At 48.0% G+C, this 17,600-nt stretch overlaps 1 long non-coding RNA gene across 1 annotated transcript; it reads left to right on the forward strand.

The window, feature by feature from the left end:
• Window positions 1–995: 995 nt before the first annotated feature.
• LOC131822016 (uncharacterized) lies at window positions 996–16,061 on the forward strand. The gene is made up of 3 exons (XR_009350057.1): window positions 996–1,976; window positions 3,928–3,979; window positions 10,895–16,061. It is a non-coding gene; the product is annotated as an uncharacterized LOC131822016 (long non-coding RNA).
• Window positions 16,062–17,600: the final 1,539 nt, after the last annotated feature.

Genomic DNA, 17,600 nt, shown 5'->3' on the forward strand with positions numbered 1-17,600 from the left:
CTTGATCGAGTGATCCACTCTCATTCACCACGCTCCATCCAGTTCTTTTAGGTGGCAGACTTATGAATTAAATGGGGATATGTCAGAAACCACCAGCTCTGCATTCTTGACATCATTGAGGGTGACCCTAATCTCTGCTGTCCCCCCAGGATGTGATACTATTTATGATTCACTCTCTTGGCTTGGTGTGTGTGTTGGGGGTGCATTTCAGGGGTTTCTACCTCATCTCCTGTACTGTGGGAGCCCTTACTGCCTAGGCCAAAAACCCCAGTACCCATGGGAGTTCTGCTAACCACTAAGTATGGCCATTCCAGTTAGACATTCAGGGAGCAGAGAAGTAATCACTGCGTAGGTTCATGGACCCAGTGGAGCCATCACTAGTCAGATCTGGGCCTGGCCCCTATTTATTACCTGGCCCGCATGAGCTTGCCATTCCACAGAGGGCCCTTGGTAGAGTTTTATGTTCCTGGTATCCATGTCCGTGCCAATAATTCTAGAAAAGTCTGCTCAGCCTCATTTTCCTACAGCTCCCTTACCCAAGTAAATGGCCATAGGATTCTCTGGAAAAAGAATGAACCTCAACCAGCTAGCAGTGGGAGTCCATGACTAAGTACCCTAGCTTCCTCGCTGCTCTGGGAGAAACAGTTCTTCACACCGTCTCCCAGAGTCCCCAGAACAATCGTGCCCCAGTTGCCCACAGAGGTCACCTGTTGTGTAGCTCAAGCCTTCGTCAGCCTTCTCCCCTCCCCCGCCCCGTCTCACCTTCCTCCCATCCCTGTGTTTCTGGGGGACCTGTTCCCAAGCGAACTGCCTGCGCCCACATCCTCCCCTCGGGGTGTGCTCCTTGGAGAAACCACACTAAGATAACAGTGCCAAAAGGAGTGGCCTGAGAAGTCACCCTGGCTCTTCTTGACCAATAGGCACTTCCGGTCTGTTTGCCCAGCAATGCAGAAAAGCTTCCATCAGCCTCCATGGTAACCCAGTCCCCCATTTAATGCTCATTGTCAGACCTTCACTTTTTCATTCTCAACCCTCGATCCCTCCTGCTGGAATTTCAAACCACTTCATCATCTTGGAATTTTTTTTTTCTTTTTTTCCGAGAATGAGAGCGAGAGAGAGAATAGCTAGCCACCAACTTCAGCGTAAGAGCCCCTTACATACTCGAGCGCGGGTATTAATCTTTACTTCTCCAGGCTGAAGAATCCAGGTTCTTTTAAAGAGTGCCCATCAGTCCCGTTCTGCAGGCTTTTCATCATCTTTGTGGCTGTTAAGCCGTCAGCCCCAGCTGCTCACCGTAGACCAGTCTGCAGGCTCCTGGAGACCACCAGATGCAGGTTTTAACCCAGAGAAGTTCACAGGAGGAGAGGTGCCCAGCTGCCGTGAGTCACCCTCCCCCTCGTCTCCTCCCCAAAGCCAAAGAACGAGCCCCAGCTTGCTGCTCCGGAAAGCTTCTCTCCTTTAAGGACCCCTTTGTTGCCTATGCTCATGGCAGCAGGCACACCAGTCCACCAAGGGCCCGTAAAACTCACGCAGGCTTTGTGCGGGTGACCCCACGGGCCTGTGCCTTAGTGATCCCACCCTTAAGCCCACAATGAAACTGTTTCTGGGTTCAGCCAGAAACAGACTGGACTCAGTTTGCCTTGTGATTTGTTTGTTAGCTTTACAAATGGCTTTTGAGGCCAGACAACCCCTCCTAACGCCTGCCAGCTTGATGGGTGGAAGTCCAGGGACTTTCAGGAGGTGTTGGGGGGGGGGCTCTTGGGTCTCCATGGAGATTTCAAAACAATCCCCCTTCAGGAAAAAGCTCTTGCTGGCCTGGAAGGGGGAGCCAGCATTCAGATGCAGCCAGGAGGTCCTGGTAGGCAAAGGTGTTTGCCTCATGCCCTTGCCCACATGGTCCAGAGCCTGGCTCCTTGCGAAGCTCCGAGGTCAGCGCCTGGGCCCCAACGATGAACCTGCTCCAGCCACCAGCTTTGGTAAGTAAAATCCAAACTCAGTCCTTCGGCAGGAGAATGGTATTTACCCTAGACCTAGTTTACGGTTAAGAGCACAGGCTTCAGACAGCCCAAATGTCCATCCGCGGTAGAAGGGGTATTTACGCAATGGGATATCAAAGAACAAGGCACAGACGTGCACAAGCACACACATGAACCGCATAGACACTGCTGAGGGAAAGAAGCCAGACCTAGAAGAGTGAAGAGTACACACTTCTGAGTATTATGAAGCTAAAAAGCAGGCAAAACGTGATCTGTGGTCGTAAAAGTCATAAGAGCAGTTACCTCTGGGAGGCGAAGAGGGGGCTAGTATTGACTGTGAAGGGACCCAAGAGAACTCTCTGGGGGGATGCAAATGTCCTGTAGCTTGAGCTGAGTGCTGGTCATACAACACTTTGTGTATGTGTATAGATAGATACACACATAAAGTAATCGAGCTGTCCCCTTAAGATCTGAGCTCTTTACTGCATATAAATTGTACATCAGGATAGTATTGGGGGGAAAGCCCCACTTCTGACCTACACAACTATGAGCTAATAAATGGCAGTTGTTGGCACATCTGGGTGGCTCAGTCGGTGAAGCATCTGTCTTTGGCTCAGATCATGATCCCAGGGTCCTGGGATTGAGCCCCGCATCGGGCTCCCTGCTCAGCTGGAAGCCTGCTTCCCCCTCTCTGCCTACATATGACCTCTGTCAAATAAATAAATAAAATCTTTTGTAAAAAAATAAAAATAAAAGGCTATCGTTTGAGCTGCTAAAGTTGTGGTGCTCTGTTACAGAGCTAGAGAAAACTAGTATATCTTGGTTCTGATGTTGGTCCTGCCTGCAGCTCACTGTGTGACCAAGGGTATGCCACTTACCCTCTCTGCGCTTTAGCTGCCTAGCCAATGAAGATAGTATCTCCTGTCCTGCCTGCAGGATGAATGTGAACGTCCAATTAGTAAATGTAAGTAAAAGCTTTTGGATAGAAGACATCCCTTAAATATGAAGTTTATGATCGTCATATGAAAAACAAACCCGCAGTTTTGAGTGCAGAAAACGATTTAGAATCAACCGACCCAGGGTTTGGAGTTAAACAATCATGGGTTAAAATCCTGGTTCTGCCATTGATTAGCCATCTTTTAACCTGATTATGTCATCTCTTCAAGACTTAGCATCCCAGGAGTAGAAATCTGTACCTCGTAAGGTTGTTGTGATTCTCAAGTATAACCTTCCATGGCAAAGAATAAACGCTCGATATACAGTACAGAGTCATGGGTGTACCGGCCCCGGAGGGCGGCTGGTTCAGGAGACCGCAGGAGAGAGAGTTTCCACAAGATGAAATCAACTGAATGACTGACATGTGTGAGTGTCTTCAGAGATTTAAATATCTGGCCAAGTTTACAGTGTCGTTACTAGTAAGTATTCAGAAAACAAAGAAAACAGAAAGCCAAATGACTGTTAACTCCAGGGAAAGGATTGTGCAAGGAAAAAAAAAAAAAACCATAATTCACTGCATGGCTCAGTTTTATAAAACATTTACAAAACATTTAAACATTTAATAAGATAAACACTCACTAGCTGCCCAATCAAAAGTCCACTGTAACTATATTGGGAGCAGAAGGAGGGAAGGGTACACATGTGTGGAAAGAGCAGGAGGAAAAATGGAAAAAACCTTTTTTTTTTTTAAGATTTTATTTATTTGACAGAGAGAGAGATCGCAAGTAGCAGAGAGGCAGGCTCCCCACTGAGCAGGGAGCCTGATGCGGGACTCCATCCCAGGACCCTGGGATCATGACGCCGAAGGCAGACACTTCACAGACCGAGCTGCCCAGGCGCCCGGAGGTTTATTTTTCATATGACAATAATAAACATCCCATTTAAGAGCCGCTTTCTAACTCTCCAAAAGCTTTTACATACATGAACTAATTGGACATTCACATTCATCCTGCAGGAAGGACAGGAGTTGCTGTCTTCATTGGCTGGGCAGCTGAAGCTCAGAGAAGGTAAGTGGCATGCCCTTGGTCACACAGTAAACTGGAGGCAGGACCAATGTCAGAACGGAGGTGTACTAGTTTTCTCTAGTTCTGTAGCAGAGCACCACAAAGTCAGCAGCTCAAAACAACAGCCATTTATTACCCTCTAGCTCTGTAGTTCAGAAGCTGGGGCCTGGCATGGCCAGATCCTCCACTCAGGTTCTCACAAGGCTAAAGCGAAAGGTCAGCCAGGGCCATGATCTTGCCTGGAGCTTCAGGTCCCCTTTCAGGCTCCTTCCAGTTGTTGGCAGGATTCAGTTGCTTGCAGTTGTAGGATTGAGGGACCCATTTTCTTGATAGCTCTTGGCCAGTTCCTAGAGGTCACTCTCAGGTCCTTGCCATGTGGTCCCAGCACCTTCAAAGCCAGGAATGGAGAATCTCCCTGATGCCAAATGTTTCGCAGGTACTGGAGCCTTCTCGTTTAGAGGAGCCCAGTCCTCTTTAAAGGCTCACCTGATTAGGTCAGACCCACCCAGGACCATCTCCCACTCTTTTTTTTTTTTTAAGATTTTATTTATTTATTTGACAGAGAGAGATCACAAGTAGGCAGAGAGGAAGGGAAGCAGGCTCCCTGCTGAGCAGAGAGCCCGATGCGGGACTCGATCCCAGGACCCTGAGATCATGACCTGAGTCGAAGGCAGCAGCTTAACCCACTGAGCCACCCAGGCGCCCCCCTTCTCCCACTTTTAAAGCCCACTGCAATATGGCATCATCCAACCATGGGAGTGTTACGCTATCATATTCAGAAGTCCCTCCGGTACTCAGGGGGAAGGAATTCTACAGAGTCTGGACCCTCGGGGGCCACCTCAGAATTCTACCTACCACAGGAAGTATGCTGGAATACCATTTTCCCTACTGTGGAGAGGACTTCCTTGACCACTCATTTTGAGAGTTCCATGCCCATCCCAGGGTTTTTTTTTTTTTAAGATTTTAATTTTATTTATTTATTTGAGAGACAGAGATAACAAGTAGGCAGAGAGGCAGGCAGAGAGAGAGGAGGAAGCAGGCTCCCTACGGAGCAGAGAGCCTGATGCAGGACTCGATCCCAGGACCCTAAGGTCATGACCTGAGCTGAAGGCAGAGGCTTTAACCCACTGAGCCACCCAGGCGCCCTCATCCCAGGTTATTATTTTAAAAAAAACAAAAAAAAAAGGAGAAGAAGACATATCATTTGGCTTAAAGGGATGCCTTTGGGCTGATGCCTTATAGCTACGCTGTTGACAATGTGAAATGTGTCTGCTTCCGTTCATTACAGTGAAGATTTGTAATTTCTTAAAAGAATCATTCACCAGAAATAAACCAGTCACAAAAAGACGAATACTGTATGATTCCACTTCCTTGAAGTATCTAGAGTAGTCAAATTCACAGAAGCAGAAAGCGGAACAGCGGTTGCCAGGGGCTCAGAGGAGAGGGAGTGAGGGATTGTTTTGGTGTTGTGAGATGTGAAGGTTCTGGAGGTTGGTTGGATAACAACGTGAATATACTTAACACTACTTAAGTGTACACTTAAAAATGGTTAAGATAATAAACTTTAGGTTATGTGGCTTTTTTTTTTTTTAAACCACAGTCAGAAGTAAATTAAGAGAGAAAAAATAATCACTCAGGAAAGCTTTTTGTGATCTGAAGTACGAAAGGGCTCTTCAGAGCATCTTTAGGATGAGGGGAAGTTGCTGGATTGTTGCAGGGGATGGGGAGGGTTGGTGCTCTCTCAACATCCACCCCGCCTTCCTCCTGTGTCTGTCTGCCCTGCCAGGCCTGGAAAACTAGGGTTCTGTGCAGATTGAGTTCTATCCGTCAGATGTGCCTGTGGGTGATTCAGAGGGTGGGAGAAAGGCCGAGGCCACGTTCCATTGACAAGAGTGGCTGGGTGTAGGGCCAGTGATTTTCTGGGACAGTTTGCCAGTGCCTAGCACTGGCCTCATGAGTGTCCACTAGCAACTGAGCAATTGTCCCTGATTCACATACAGCTAAAGCAGTATGCTCTTGAAGCAGGACCTTGGAACTTTCTAATTCCTTTCTAATTCCAGAACTTTCTATTTCCTCACCTTCCTGGTTAAGGTAAAGACATCAAGTAGCTCCCCAGGGCAGGCCAGTCTTTCTGTGGTGCCATCCTGAGAGTCATTCCTGACCTTGAATACCCTGAATTGAATTCCTTTCCGCTTAAAATAGCTGGAGTGATTTCCTTCTCCTACAACTAAACCCCGAGTGTTAGTTGTACGTGATGGTCAAGGCAGCAGATGCTTTGGAATTTGATGATTCCGTCTTGTGAGGCTTTGGTGGCGGCTGATGGAGGCCAGCATCTTCGGCTTTTTCCAGAACTGTGCTGGGGGGCTTCTGTGTAAATGGGGTCATTCTTCCTTTCTACCCTCTTTCACCCCATCTTCTTACGCTGGGCCTCACGTGGCAGCTGGGCCCCGGCTGCAATCGGGCAGTGCTCTCTTTCTCTCCTTTCCCTCTCACAGTTATTTGAAAGCTCTACTCAAGCTTCCAAACTTCTGCTAACAGAACCCAATTCTGTGTGGGTATTAGGCACATTACTTAAAATTAATTTTAGGTAATATGTTTGTTAAAGGGTTTGTGACCCAGCCTTGGCTAAAAAGGAAGCGTCTCCTGGGAAGCTTCTGAAGAGAATTTTTCTTCCTGAGGAGAGAGTGAGAGGGGGTTTTCTCATTGTCTGACTGCCCTGGACTTTCTCTCCTAAAACAGGCACTGGATGCCTGGAGCCACAGCAGCCATCTTGACACCATGGGGTGGGTCAAGAATGGGAAGGAAAGACCACCAGCTAAGGATGGCAGGGCAGAGTGGCTGACAGAGCTGGGTTTTCCATGCAGTCAATGAACCATGGACAAACCCTGGAATGTGTATGTCCAGACTTCTTGCTAGCTAAGCAGTAAAGGTCCTTAAGATTTAAGCCACTATTCGTTGGGTTTGGGGCCACTCAAAGCCAGAAGCCTGTCACTTTTAGCCCATTCCTGATAACTCTCACTTTAAACTTTACAGAGAAAAATGGATTCTACTTCCTGCCCAGCAACCCCCTGACCACAAGATTTCTCTCTTCCCTCTCATGTCCTAGCCAAGAGCCTTTGATCTGATCTCAAACTAATCTCTCCCTTGGGCTCTGGACACCAGGCCCACCCCTCTGCAGGGAGCTCCCCAGCCATTCTCTCTCTCTCTCTCTCTCTCTCTCTCTCTCTGTCTTGCATCTTCCCTCTCCTGCTCTCCAGCTGTGGTCCTGACTGAACACCCAAGGCCTTGTGTACCAGACTGAGTGCCCATATCTTGTCCTAATCCCCAGGGCACCGCTTCTACAGGGCCCCTGCCCAGTGCCCTGGGCGAACCCCCAGAGGTGAAGAGGTCAAGGGTGTGGAACTGTTCTGGCCGCAGAGGAAGCGGCTGCCCAGGACTGTGCACGTTCCACGGGTACCTGCGCCAACAGCAGCTGTCCGCTGCAAGGCTGATTCTCCTTCTGCCTTTTCCCCTTATTTTTATTGAGGGCATATTTTCCTTATCTTTAAAGCTTTTATAGCTTTGTATCTGTGCCTCGTTTTAGTATATTCTCTTGTTATGATTTATGCTGCTTTTACTGGCTCTTTACCCTCAGCACATAAACACGTTTAAGTTTTCCACGGCTTAGAAAAATAAAATAAAAAAACCCTTCCTCGACCCCGCATTCTCTTTGAGTTTTGGCATTCTCTATCTTTCTCTCTCTCTCTCTCTCTCATCTTCATCGTGAGCTCTCCGGGAATTGCCGCACTCATGGTATTTCTTCACATCCCACCCAGCACTCAACTCCCAACTCCCAGACCGGAAGCAGCCCAGCCTCCCTCAGCACAATGGGGGTTTTATTGGCAGGACGCAGAGGATCTCACAGGGTGTGGGAAGAAAAGAAGGAAGGGGATGCAGCTGGGCCACCAGAACCCCTGGGACTTCTCTCTCGTGGCCCCCACACTCTTTGTCCCAGCTGCTCTATTGGGAGTGATGTCATTCTTTCCCCCTCCACGTGATTCCCACTTGTTCCAGAGCCTTCTACCCCTGAGGCTCCCCTTCGTGCCAGTTTGAAAATCCTAGGGAAGGATTCGGATTGGTCCGGCCTGGGTCAGGTACCTTCCCAGGGATCAACTAGCTGGTGTCCCCGGTAGGCTAAGTCACAGAGCAGAGACCAGAGCTCAGAGGTGGGGGGTGGACCTTGAGCCAGCACCTCAGGGGGCTTTCTTCTGCCCCACAACCCTTGTTTAGAAGCATTGGTGCCTCTCCCACAAGACTGGGGCCTTCCCTCCACGTGTTCTGGCTCCTTCCAGCTGCCCACACATGCCCCAAACCAGGGGGATCCACTGTGCCTGCATATACGGCAGGTCAGCGATGCTGAAGGATGAGCTCACCTCCGGCTCCCTTCAGCCACGACCCCGGGGCATATGAAGGGAACAGCTTGTGGGAGAGGGCACATGCAGTGGCCACAGAGATGCACCCCCCAGTCCCCTTCACAGAGGGACTTGTTGCCCCAATGTCAGTAGACAGCCCCCAAGTGCTGAAAACCCCCTCGCCCCGAGGTAGTCCACGTCTGGTAATGGGTTATTTCACTGACCATGGGACAACTCTGACGGGACAGCTGAGGTCTTGGGGGTCCCCAGGGGGTTGGTCCGGGCTTTGCCAGGCTAGCTTTACAGTTCAAGCCAGCTCTCCACCCAGTCCTGCTTCTTCCCCCTCCCTCCAAAGGTGCTGTCTCTAATAATTACCCCACGTGCCAAATGCCCCATGTTGTGGCTTCTGCCTCCAGAGAACTTGACCCGTGACAGATACCCTGAGCTGGCTGAGCCGCACCAACTCCCAGAGGTGTCATGGGCTGAGCACCAATTGCCCATAGTGGGAACTGACTTGGTAACACTCTCTTTATTGGCTGCCTTCTCTCCCTTGTCCCACTTCCCCACTCCCCATGTTCTCTGAATCTCCTAAAATCTACTTGCTCTCAAGTCCTTGCCTTGGGGACAACCCAAACGCAGACACCAGGATGACTGTGACTATTTTTGTTAATTTCAGCATCCCAGCCTTTATCGATAACAGAGTACCATTGTGACCACGAGCTCATCTTGAAACGCTTTTCTCCCTCACTCATGTGGTTCCCTGCTCCCTTGCTGCCCACTCCTTGGCCGCCCACCCTTCTTCCTCTGCCAACTCCCTGGATTCCAGCTTGGCTTCTCTACACACAGCATATCCCAGGGGATCTCACTCACTCCCCTGGAGTCAAATACCACAATGTGTGGATGACCCACCTTCCTGCCCAGATCGCTTCTCTTGCACTCCAGACTCAGATAGCCAACTGCCAACTGCCTCTCCACCATGTCTACATAGGTGTCTCATGGAGACTTCAAAGCAATATGGCAGAACTGACTGAACTCATTGACTTTTTCTAAGCCAACTTCTACATTCCCCCTGGTCAGCTGACAGCATCTGTTTCTTGTCCCCAAAGCCAGCCTTCTGGGAGTCAGCCAACCGCCTACTCATCTCCCAATGGCCCAATAATACCTTCCCATCTTGGTGAGAACACATCCCTCACCCTTGGTCAGACCGCCCACTCCCAGGCTCTGTCCTCCCCTAGCCATGTGACCTGTCAGAATTGCTCATTGAATCTCTCTTAGTCTCCGTTTCTGCATCTATAAAGTGGGCTGTTAATAACAGTACCTGCTCTCTTAGAGTTCCTGGGAGGCTTAAAAGGTATTGCCCACGTAAAATGGTTAGCAAAGTATATGGCAAATAGTAAGTAGTCAATGTGGTCAGCGGTTTTTTGTGGTTTTTTTTATTCTTGTTCTTGTTCTTTATCTTTACCCTTCCCATCACTTTCCTAGCCATCTTTAAATGCCCCGCTGGTCTGCAGGATTCTAGAAGGCAGTGTCATATCTTATTTACCTATCTGTCTGTGACCACTGTCTTTACTCCTACTTCCTGTCGGCCGTATTTCCCCTCAGATCTGGTAGCATGGGAGTAGCTAGGGGGATTGCTTTACATCCAGCTAAGGGGCAATTGATTTAGGGATATATTTAATTTGGGTTTAGTGGAACATTTGTGTGTGTGTGTTTAAAATATTGCTAGCCATCCCAGTGCAGGAATAGCTTCCCAGAACACTCCTACCACCCACTGGGTTGACTCCATAGGTGACCTAATATGGAGATTCAGGCCCAGAGGTTATAGGTCAATGTAAACATGTCCTATGGTGCTCAGAACCAGAAGCACATGAGTAGCAAAGGACAAACAAGTCTTCAGAAGTATGGAGTCAGAAGGTACTCTACTCTGTGGAAAATTCTTCCAATCATCAAACATGAAATATTATAAAGAGGGTATTTTTTTGAAAAGATTTTATTTATTTGGGGTACCTGGCTGGCTCACTGGGTTAAGCCTCTGCCTTTGGCTCAGGTCATGATCTCAGGGTCCTGAGATCGAGCCCTGCATTGGGCTCTCTGCTCAGTGGGGAGCCTGCTTCCCCCTCTCCTCTCTCTGCCTGCCTCTCTGCCTACTTGTGATCTCTGTCTGTCAAATAAATAAAATCTTTTTAAAAAAAAGATTTTATTTATTTATTTATTTGAGACAGAGTGAGACAGTATGAGCAGGGGCAGAAGGAGAAGCAGGCTCCCCACTGAGCAGGGAACCTGCTGCTGAGCTCTATCCCAAGACCCTGAGATCATGACCTGAGCAGAAGGCAGACACTTAGCAGACTGAGCCACCCAGGCACCCGGGAGGCTTAGCTCTTATTGATGCCTAGACAAAGGAAATTCTTTCCCGCTGGGAATATATTCAGCCGTGCAATGTATATAATTATGAATGCACATATATATATTTTTTCCTTTCTCATGGAATGTATATGGACTAGAACATATCAAAATTTTTGGTTTGCAGGGCCCAGACCTAGAGCAGTACAACAGCCAGGGAGTAGGCCTGTCTGGGAAGTTGCATGTTTTATGAACCATAGTGAATCGGACCATATCTTCGAGTATCTGATGCCTCTTGTTCCGATGAAGGCTGGCCGTTCCAGATGAAACAGCCGGCACGATTGACACTGACATGGTAAAATACCCTAAGGAAACATATTTACCAACGAGTCCATCTTGATTCCATAAGTGTAATTCAGTTACGTAATTGTGTAGCCCAGTACAGTGTAGTGGCAGTTTAAGCAGGCATTTGAATCGCTCTTTATGCCCTAATTTTAGATTCACTTTTGATATTTTTGGGGAATTATGGATCAACCCAAAGATCGAACACATGAGTATGCAGCCCCAAAATCGTAAGATAAAAAGTACTATTGAGGTGTGTCAGGCACTTAATGAAAATATTCTATTGCGGCATCTGGATTTTGTAAGGTGTAGGTATTTGTCAAGTCTTTCAAAGTCAGGATTCCTTGTTATACCTAATTTTGTACCTGTCTCCTTACAATCTTTTCCTTAAAGAGGGACCCCAAGACTGTATATGTTTCAGGCCCCCACAAAGTTTGGATCCTCCTCGGGTTTCACCCTGTGCCTCAGCATTCGAGTGTGTTTGCTATTGTGCCTGGTCTGGTACCCGCTACCCTCCATGCACAGCTGCACAGCCAGCCATGCTGGAAGGTGTCTCCTGGCAGAGGGAAGAGAGGGCCCGAATACAACAGGCGATGGTTCTATCCTGTAATAGAGCTGGGACCTGCAAACCACAAAGGCGACCCGGTGGGGGCAAATTCAATCAGCTGGCTCCCACTTGGGGGATTGAGGCCCAGGAATGTTTGGCAAATAGAAAAAGAGGAGGGGGGTGCAAAGACCCAGAGTGGTCTGCAGTTCCGTGTTTGACCACAAGATGGAGGTAAAAGAGTGGTCCCTAGGCTCAGTTAGAAAACTCATTAAGAACTAATCAAGGTGGAGGGGGGTTTTTCATGTTTCCTGCCCGAGCCTTCTCCCCTTTGCCAAGCCTCAGTGCACTTACTATTGTTCCATTCTTTTTTGGTTGAAGTCGTCACAAATCTGCGTTTTTGTTTGTTAACTCAACTGTAACCCGCAGTTCGTCTTCTAGACAACTTTTCGTGCTCCTTATGGTTAAGGATTATGTTCTTATTAACTATTATTAGAAGAATTTTCTGACTCAGACGTTTTAGGACTTAAAGCTATAGTCTTAGCTCAATAATTGCCTGATTATTTGCCGCTGTGCTTGGAACTTTCATTACCTGGCTTCTATTTTGCTCGCATTGCTCCATACCCCCCAGTCAGGGCTCTGTGCAGAACGCTATCTGGAACACCAGGCCGCATTCCCATCTGTCTGAGAGAGATATGGTTCCATCTAGTTTTACAGGGACCCTGTGAAGGTTGAATTATTCCTACGTTGACTATAAACAAACTGAGCGCCTTGCCTACAGAAGACAATGATAGAGTCGGGCTTCCTGGATCCATTCCTCAATTTTTCACTGGACACCATCACTGGCTCCCCCATGGGACCGTGGCCATCCAGTAGGCCGGCACCATTGGCTCACAGTGCATGTGCAGAAAGCATGGACTGGTCACCAGCGCTGACCACCTTCTAGACTTCTCTTGAGAACGTTGCCTTTGCTGAGGGTCCTTGACTTAGATGTGTACTTGGCTCATGGCTGGGGGCTTTTGCTGGAAAAGCATGCTAATCAGAGGGCAAAGGTCACAGCCCCGGCACCAGCCCCAGGGTGGGGGGTAAGGTGGGCTATCCTGAATGCACAGATGCATGAGCTGCCTCTCCGGTGGTGGGAACTACAGTGTTTGTCTTTGATGAGTCATAAGCTTGTCTCATGACTGAGGTTGAAGATTACATCTGTATAAGGGGACATACCAAAGCTCACTGGCCCACATTCACAGCAGCTCTTGGCTGACCCCTCAGTAAATCTCCCTCACTCCTTGACTCCTCCAGCATTGCGATATCCCATGGGACAACGGGTGCTTTTTTGAAGCAAGGAGAGGAATCAGAAACACCATGGCCTGTTTCCCCTGCAAAGCGCCTACTGGGTCCAGCTCCCATTGATTTGTTTTTCTGTCGTGTATGAGCACCCCATTCTGGACAGCACCTCCGGTTCTCCAGTTAGGCAGAACAGGAGAAGCGGGGCTGGACAGGGAACTAGGGGACCCCGCTTCAGATGGCAGCTGTGTGGCTGTAGTATCAGGACTGAAGGACTCCCCCAAACGACGGGAGAGACCTCCGGTCAAGGCCACACCTTTTCCCAGTGTAGCCCACCTCTGCTGACTGACTCACAAGGGGGTATTAAGTTTCAGCCCTCTTGTCCCAACTCCACGTGGCTCCAAGGGTCATTCCATCTTTCACATTCCCCATAGAGTCAGTGAAGCCTGCCCGGAAGACAGCAGCTCAACATGTTCCTCCATCCACTCTTGCTTTTTCCCTTCTGGTCCTTGAGGGTGGATCCCAACAGTTCTCCCAGATAAACCTTCTGCATGCAAAACTCCCATCTCAGAATCTACCCTCTGGGGCACGCAGCCCAAGACAGTGACCTTGGGAAAGATAAAGACCCCTCTGAACCGTGGTCAAAGCTAGTTCAATGCCACCCCTCTGGGCTCATTTTTCACAGCTGACCACTAAAGATCCCACCAGCTCTTGGCAAAGAATCCAAACTTGGAGAAGCCCAAGAGTCCAGTCACAGAGGCAGACTGACACACACAGCGCAGGCCAGGACTGAGACTCCATGTCTCTCAACCCCAATTCTAAGGGTGCTGTTGTGGTTTGTTTTCAAGCCCATCCGCAACTTCCTTCTGAGGAATCATTTCTCCCACTCAGTCCCTGCAACTCCAGAGACAGGCCTGGGAGGTTGTCCACTCCCGTTGGAGGTTGTCCAGGATTGCCCTTCATTCTCTTTCTTCCTACAGCCAGCCCTGTCCAGTGGAAATCAATTCAAGCCACATAGGCCATCTTAAATTTTCTAATAGCCACACTCAAAGATAAAAAGACCCAGGTGAAATTGATTGCAGTAATGTACCTGACCCCATATATCCAAAGTGCTGTCAGCTCAATAACCAATAGGAAAATCATTCACGAGGTATTTGGTTATTTCAAATTCTCTTTGTTCACACTCAGTCTGAATCTGGCGTGTGTTTGGCACAGCACCTCTTGGCTGGGACGCATCACACCGCAAGCATTCAGGAGTCACCGTGGTGACCATATTGGACAAAGCAGGCATGAATTATAAGGGAGGAGAGTTGCAGAAGGAGGCATACAAGAACCTGGGACTTCAAAGCCGACCACTTTTGCTTCGAGGGCGGCTGAGTTTGAAGTGTGAACTCAAAGTTTCTTGCTGACCCTCAGCTCTCATTTCTCCATTGATAAGAGATAATGCTGTACCTGCCTCAAAACATGGGTAGGGGACTTTAACAAAATAGCATCCCTAAAGCACCTGGCATGTCCATAGGTTATCTGAAACCCATGGCTTTCTTACTTCCAGCCCCCCAAATTCTACCAGCAGTTAGCAACATCAGACAGGACCGAGGTTTGTAAGGTTTGAATACAATACTACACACATCCTTATTTAGAGCTGCACTTGTGCATCTTGTGCAAAGTCTTGACCAATTTTCTAATCCCAATCAGGGAAGGAAGCGTTTGGAGAGAGAGAGAGAGAATGCTACGTGTTCCCTTGGAATGTAAAACATTTAATTAGTTGCCAAGGATTGAAAATCTTGATTCAGAGCCCGAAATGGCTAATAAGGTTTTATTGTTGCTATTACTTAGAGTTTTTATAGAACTTTAGGCTTGCAGAATGCTTTTCAATCACTTGAGAGAATCTAAGTTTGTTAACAGCAAGATGAAAAAATAGTTCTATTCATCAGGAAAGACAACATACATAATATTTTAAGTATTTAAGAATTACGACCCTGCTGTGAGAACATCTGAAATTACCTCTACGTGGATGCAAGAGATTCTGGTTATAGGCACAGGACATTAATACAGATACCGATGTTATTGCCCTGCTGAGTCGGCAAGGGTGAACTTTTGCAAGTCAGGAAATACGGAAGTTTCTAAAACAAACATTAGCTAGCTCTAGTTACACACGTGGAGCTTTTTGCCCACACGTAATTTCTGAACATTTTTCTAAAGGAGCTCTTAAGGTTTTATGGGTGATCATATTATAAAATCATACATAGTTCTAACACAGCATAATTTATGACTGCTCTGGGTCACTGAAATCTCCCTGGATTGTGCTGTTGGGGCTGCTGCAATTAGAGACCAATTTGCACCAATTCCTCTATAAATATTATCGGTGGGGCAGTGTTGGCTGGAAAATGGATTTTTCTTTCCACGTACACCAAAGTCAAATTCAGGCCGTCTGTTGGATGTATCCGTTCGCTTCTGCCACAACAGTGCTGCCTACCAACCAACCCAAAGCTCAGCGGCATATAACCATAAGGGCGGATGCATTCAGATGGTTGGCTAGGAGTCTCCGCTGATCTCAGCTGGACCCACCGACAGCTGCTTGGTGGCTGAGCAACGCTGGCCTCAGCTCTACTCCACTCCACGTTTTTCATGGTCCAGCAGGCTAGCCTGGGCGCATCCACACAATGATGGCAGATGCCCAAGAGAGAGCGAACCCCAATGAATGAGCCATTTCGAACCTGCGACGTGCTTGCTTACAGTCCATCTGGCTGAGCTCAGAGTCCACGGCTGTGGTAAATCAACCCACCCGCCAGGGAAAGGCCCTGCAAAGTCACATGGCCAAGGGCACCGACAAAACGAGAGATGAGAATCGTGGCCATCTGTGTAAGCTACCACAGGTGAGAATGGATTAGAATGGTTTTCTTGAAAAGGAAAGAAAGGGTAAAAACAATAAACATCATTGATGCTTGCATCCCTTTTGATTGCAGAAAAGTACTCTCAGCTGGCCACGCCAAGCTTATGCCAACTCACTTCCCAAGCCCACCTCTCAGAACAGTTCCTAGGCCAGAAGTCATGCGAAATTTTTTTTAAAAGATTTATTTAGGGGTGCCTGGGTGGCTCAGTGGGTTAAAGCCTCTGCCTTCAGCTCAGGTCATGATCCTGATCCCTGCATCGGGCTCGGAGCCTGCTTCCTCCTCTCTCTCTGCATGCCTCTCTGCCTCCTTGTGATATCTCTCTCTCTCTGTCAAATAAATAAATAAAATATTTTTTTTTAAAAGATTTTATTTATTTTTTGGTGGGGGGCAGGGTAGGGCAGAGAGAGAGAGAGGGAGAGAGAGAATCCTAAGCAAGCTCCACGTTCAGTGTGGAACCCGAGGCGAGACTCAATCTCACGACCCTGAGATCATGACCTGAGCCAAACTTAAGAGTGGGACGCTTAGCCAACTGAGCCACCCAGGGGCCCCAGGGGAAATGTCTGACTAAGCTCTAATGGGCAATTTTGGCAGAGTATGAAGCAGGAATCTTTTCAAGTGTACCCCTTCACAGACAACATATAGGCGAGTAGACCACAGCGTCCTCCTGCCTATCTCTTTCTGGTAACCTCCACATAGGGCCCTTGGCACCGTGTAGAATTACACTTGAGAAAGCAGGATGGGGGATATAGGCCCCAGTGGCCCGGCCTTGACCAGGTTTGGGTGGTCGCCACACATGTTGACAGAGCCTCTGCTCTCTGCCATTAGGCTGGGCATCAGCGGGCCCCATGCCAAGCTAGCATTCGTGCCCATCTGTCAGGATGGCACCTGGCCCTCTTCTAGAAACAGATGGTTTCAATTGATCTTTCCTTGCCAGTCTTTCCTGCACTGACACTCCAAACCTGCCCTGTCTCTATCTGGAATTTAATGGAATTCTCACATGCTCTTGTTTCCTATATCTTTTCCCGGGGAAGCCAAATTGTGTTTCTTTTTCTTTTTCTTTTTCTTTATCTTTTTTTTTTTTTTCAGTTTTTACTTTTCTGAAATAGTAGGATCATAAATGGATTTGTATATACAGGGGGGAAAAATCAATAGCCTGTATTTTCTAGGACAAAATGTAACCTCGAAGCAAAGTACTAGCAATTATAAAAAATCATTTGTTTTTCCATTTCACTGATCTTGACATACAGTTCACCTCAGAGTCCCAGACCAAACTGACTTTGGCCTCCCTGGATATAGGAGACTTGTCCTCACGAAACCTCTCAGAATGAGACAGAAAATATGAAGGCCCATTCCTGCCCCATCTTGAGCATCAGACTGACAATTTAGTGGCCCAGAGGACACCGTGGATGTGAAATTTATTTAGTTTTTAAAGGAAAGGCTTGAGTTAGGGCTGCTAAATGCTGCAGATATTCCAAGATATTCCCTGGTCCTGCAGCTCCAGCCTGGGAGGGGTCAAGTGACCCCGGGAACTTGGCCTAAGGTCAGCAGGGCCCCTCTGCCTGCTACCCAGCCCATGGCAATTTAACTTCCAGAAGCACCCAGAAATGTGCAGATCACAGCCTGGCTTGTGTGTTTCCCCTGCCACGTGCCTGAGAGGGTAAATAAAGGGGGAGGAAGACCTATAAACCAGCATTTCAATATTCACAGAACAGCTCTGGCCAACAGAACCAGTGCAAGTTGCGGTTGTAATTTGAAATGTTCTAATAACCACCTTTGTAAAGAGTACGAAGAAAACAGGTGAAACTAATTTTAATAAGACATTTTCTTTC

The sequence above is a fragment of the Mustela lutreola genome, chromosome X (assembly GCF_030435805.1).
Source record: "Mustela lutreola isolate mMusLut2 chromosome X, mMusLut2.pri, whole genome shotgun sequence".
Lineage (NCBI taxonomy): Eukaryota > Metazoa > Chordata > Mammalia > Carnivora > Mustelidae > Mustela > Mustela lutreola.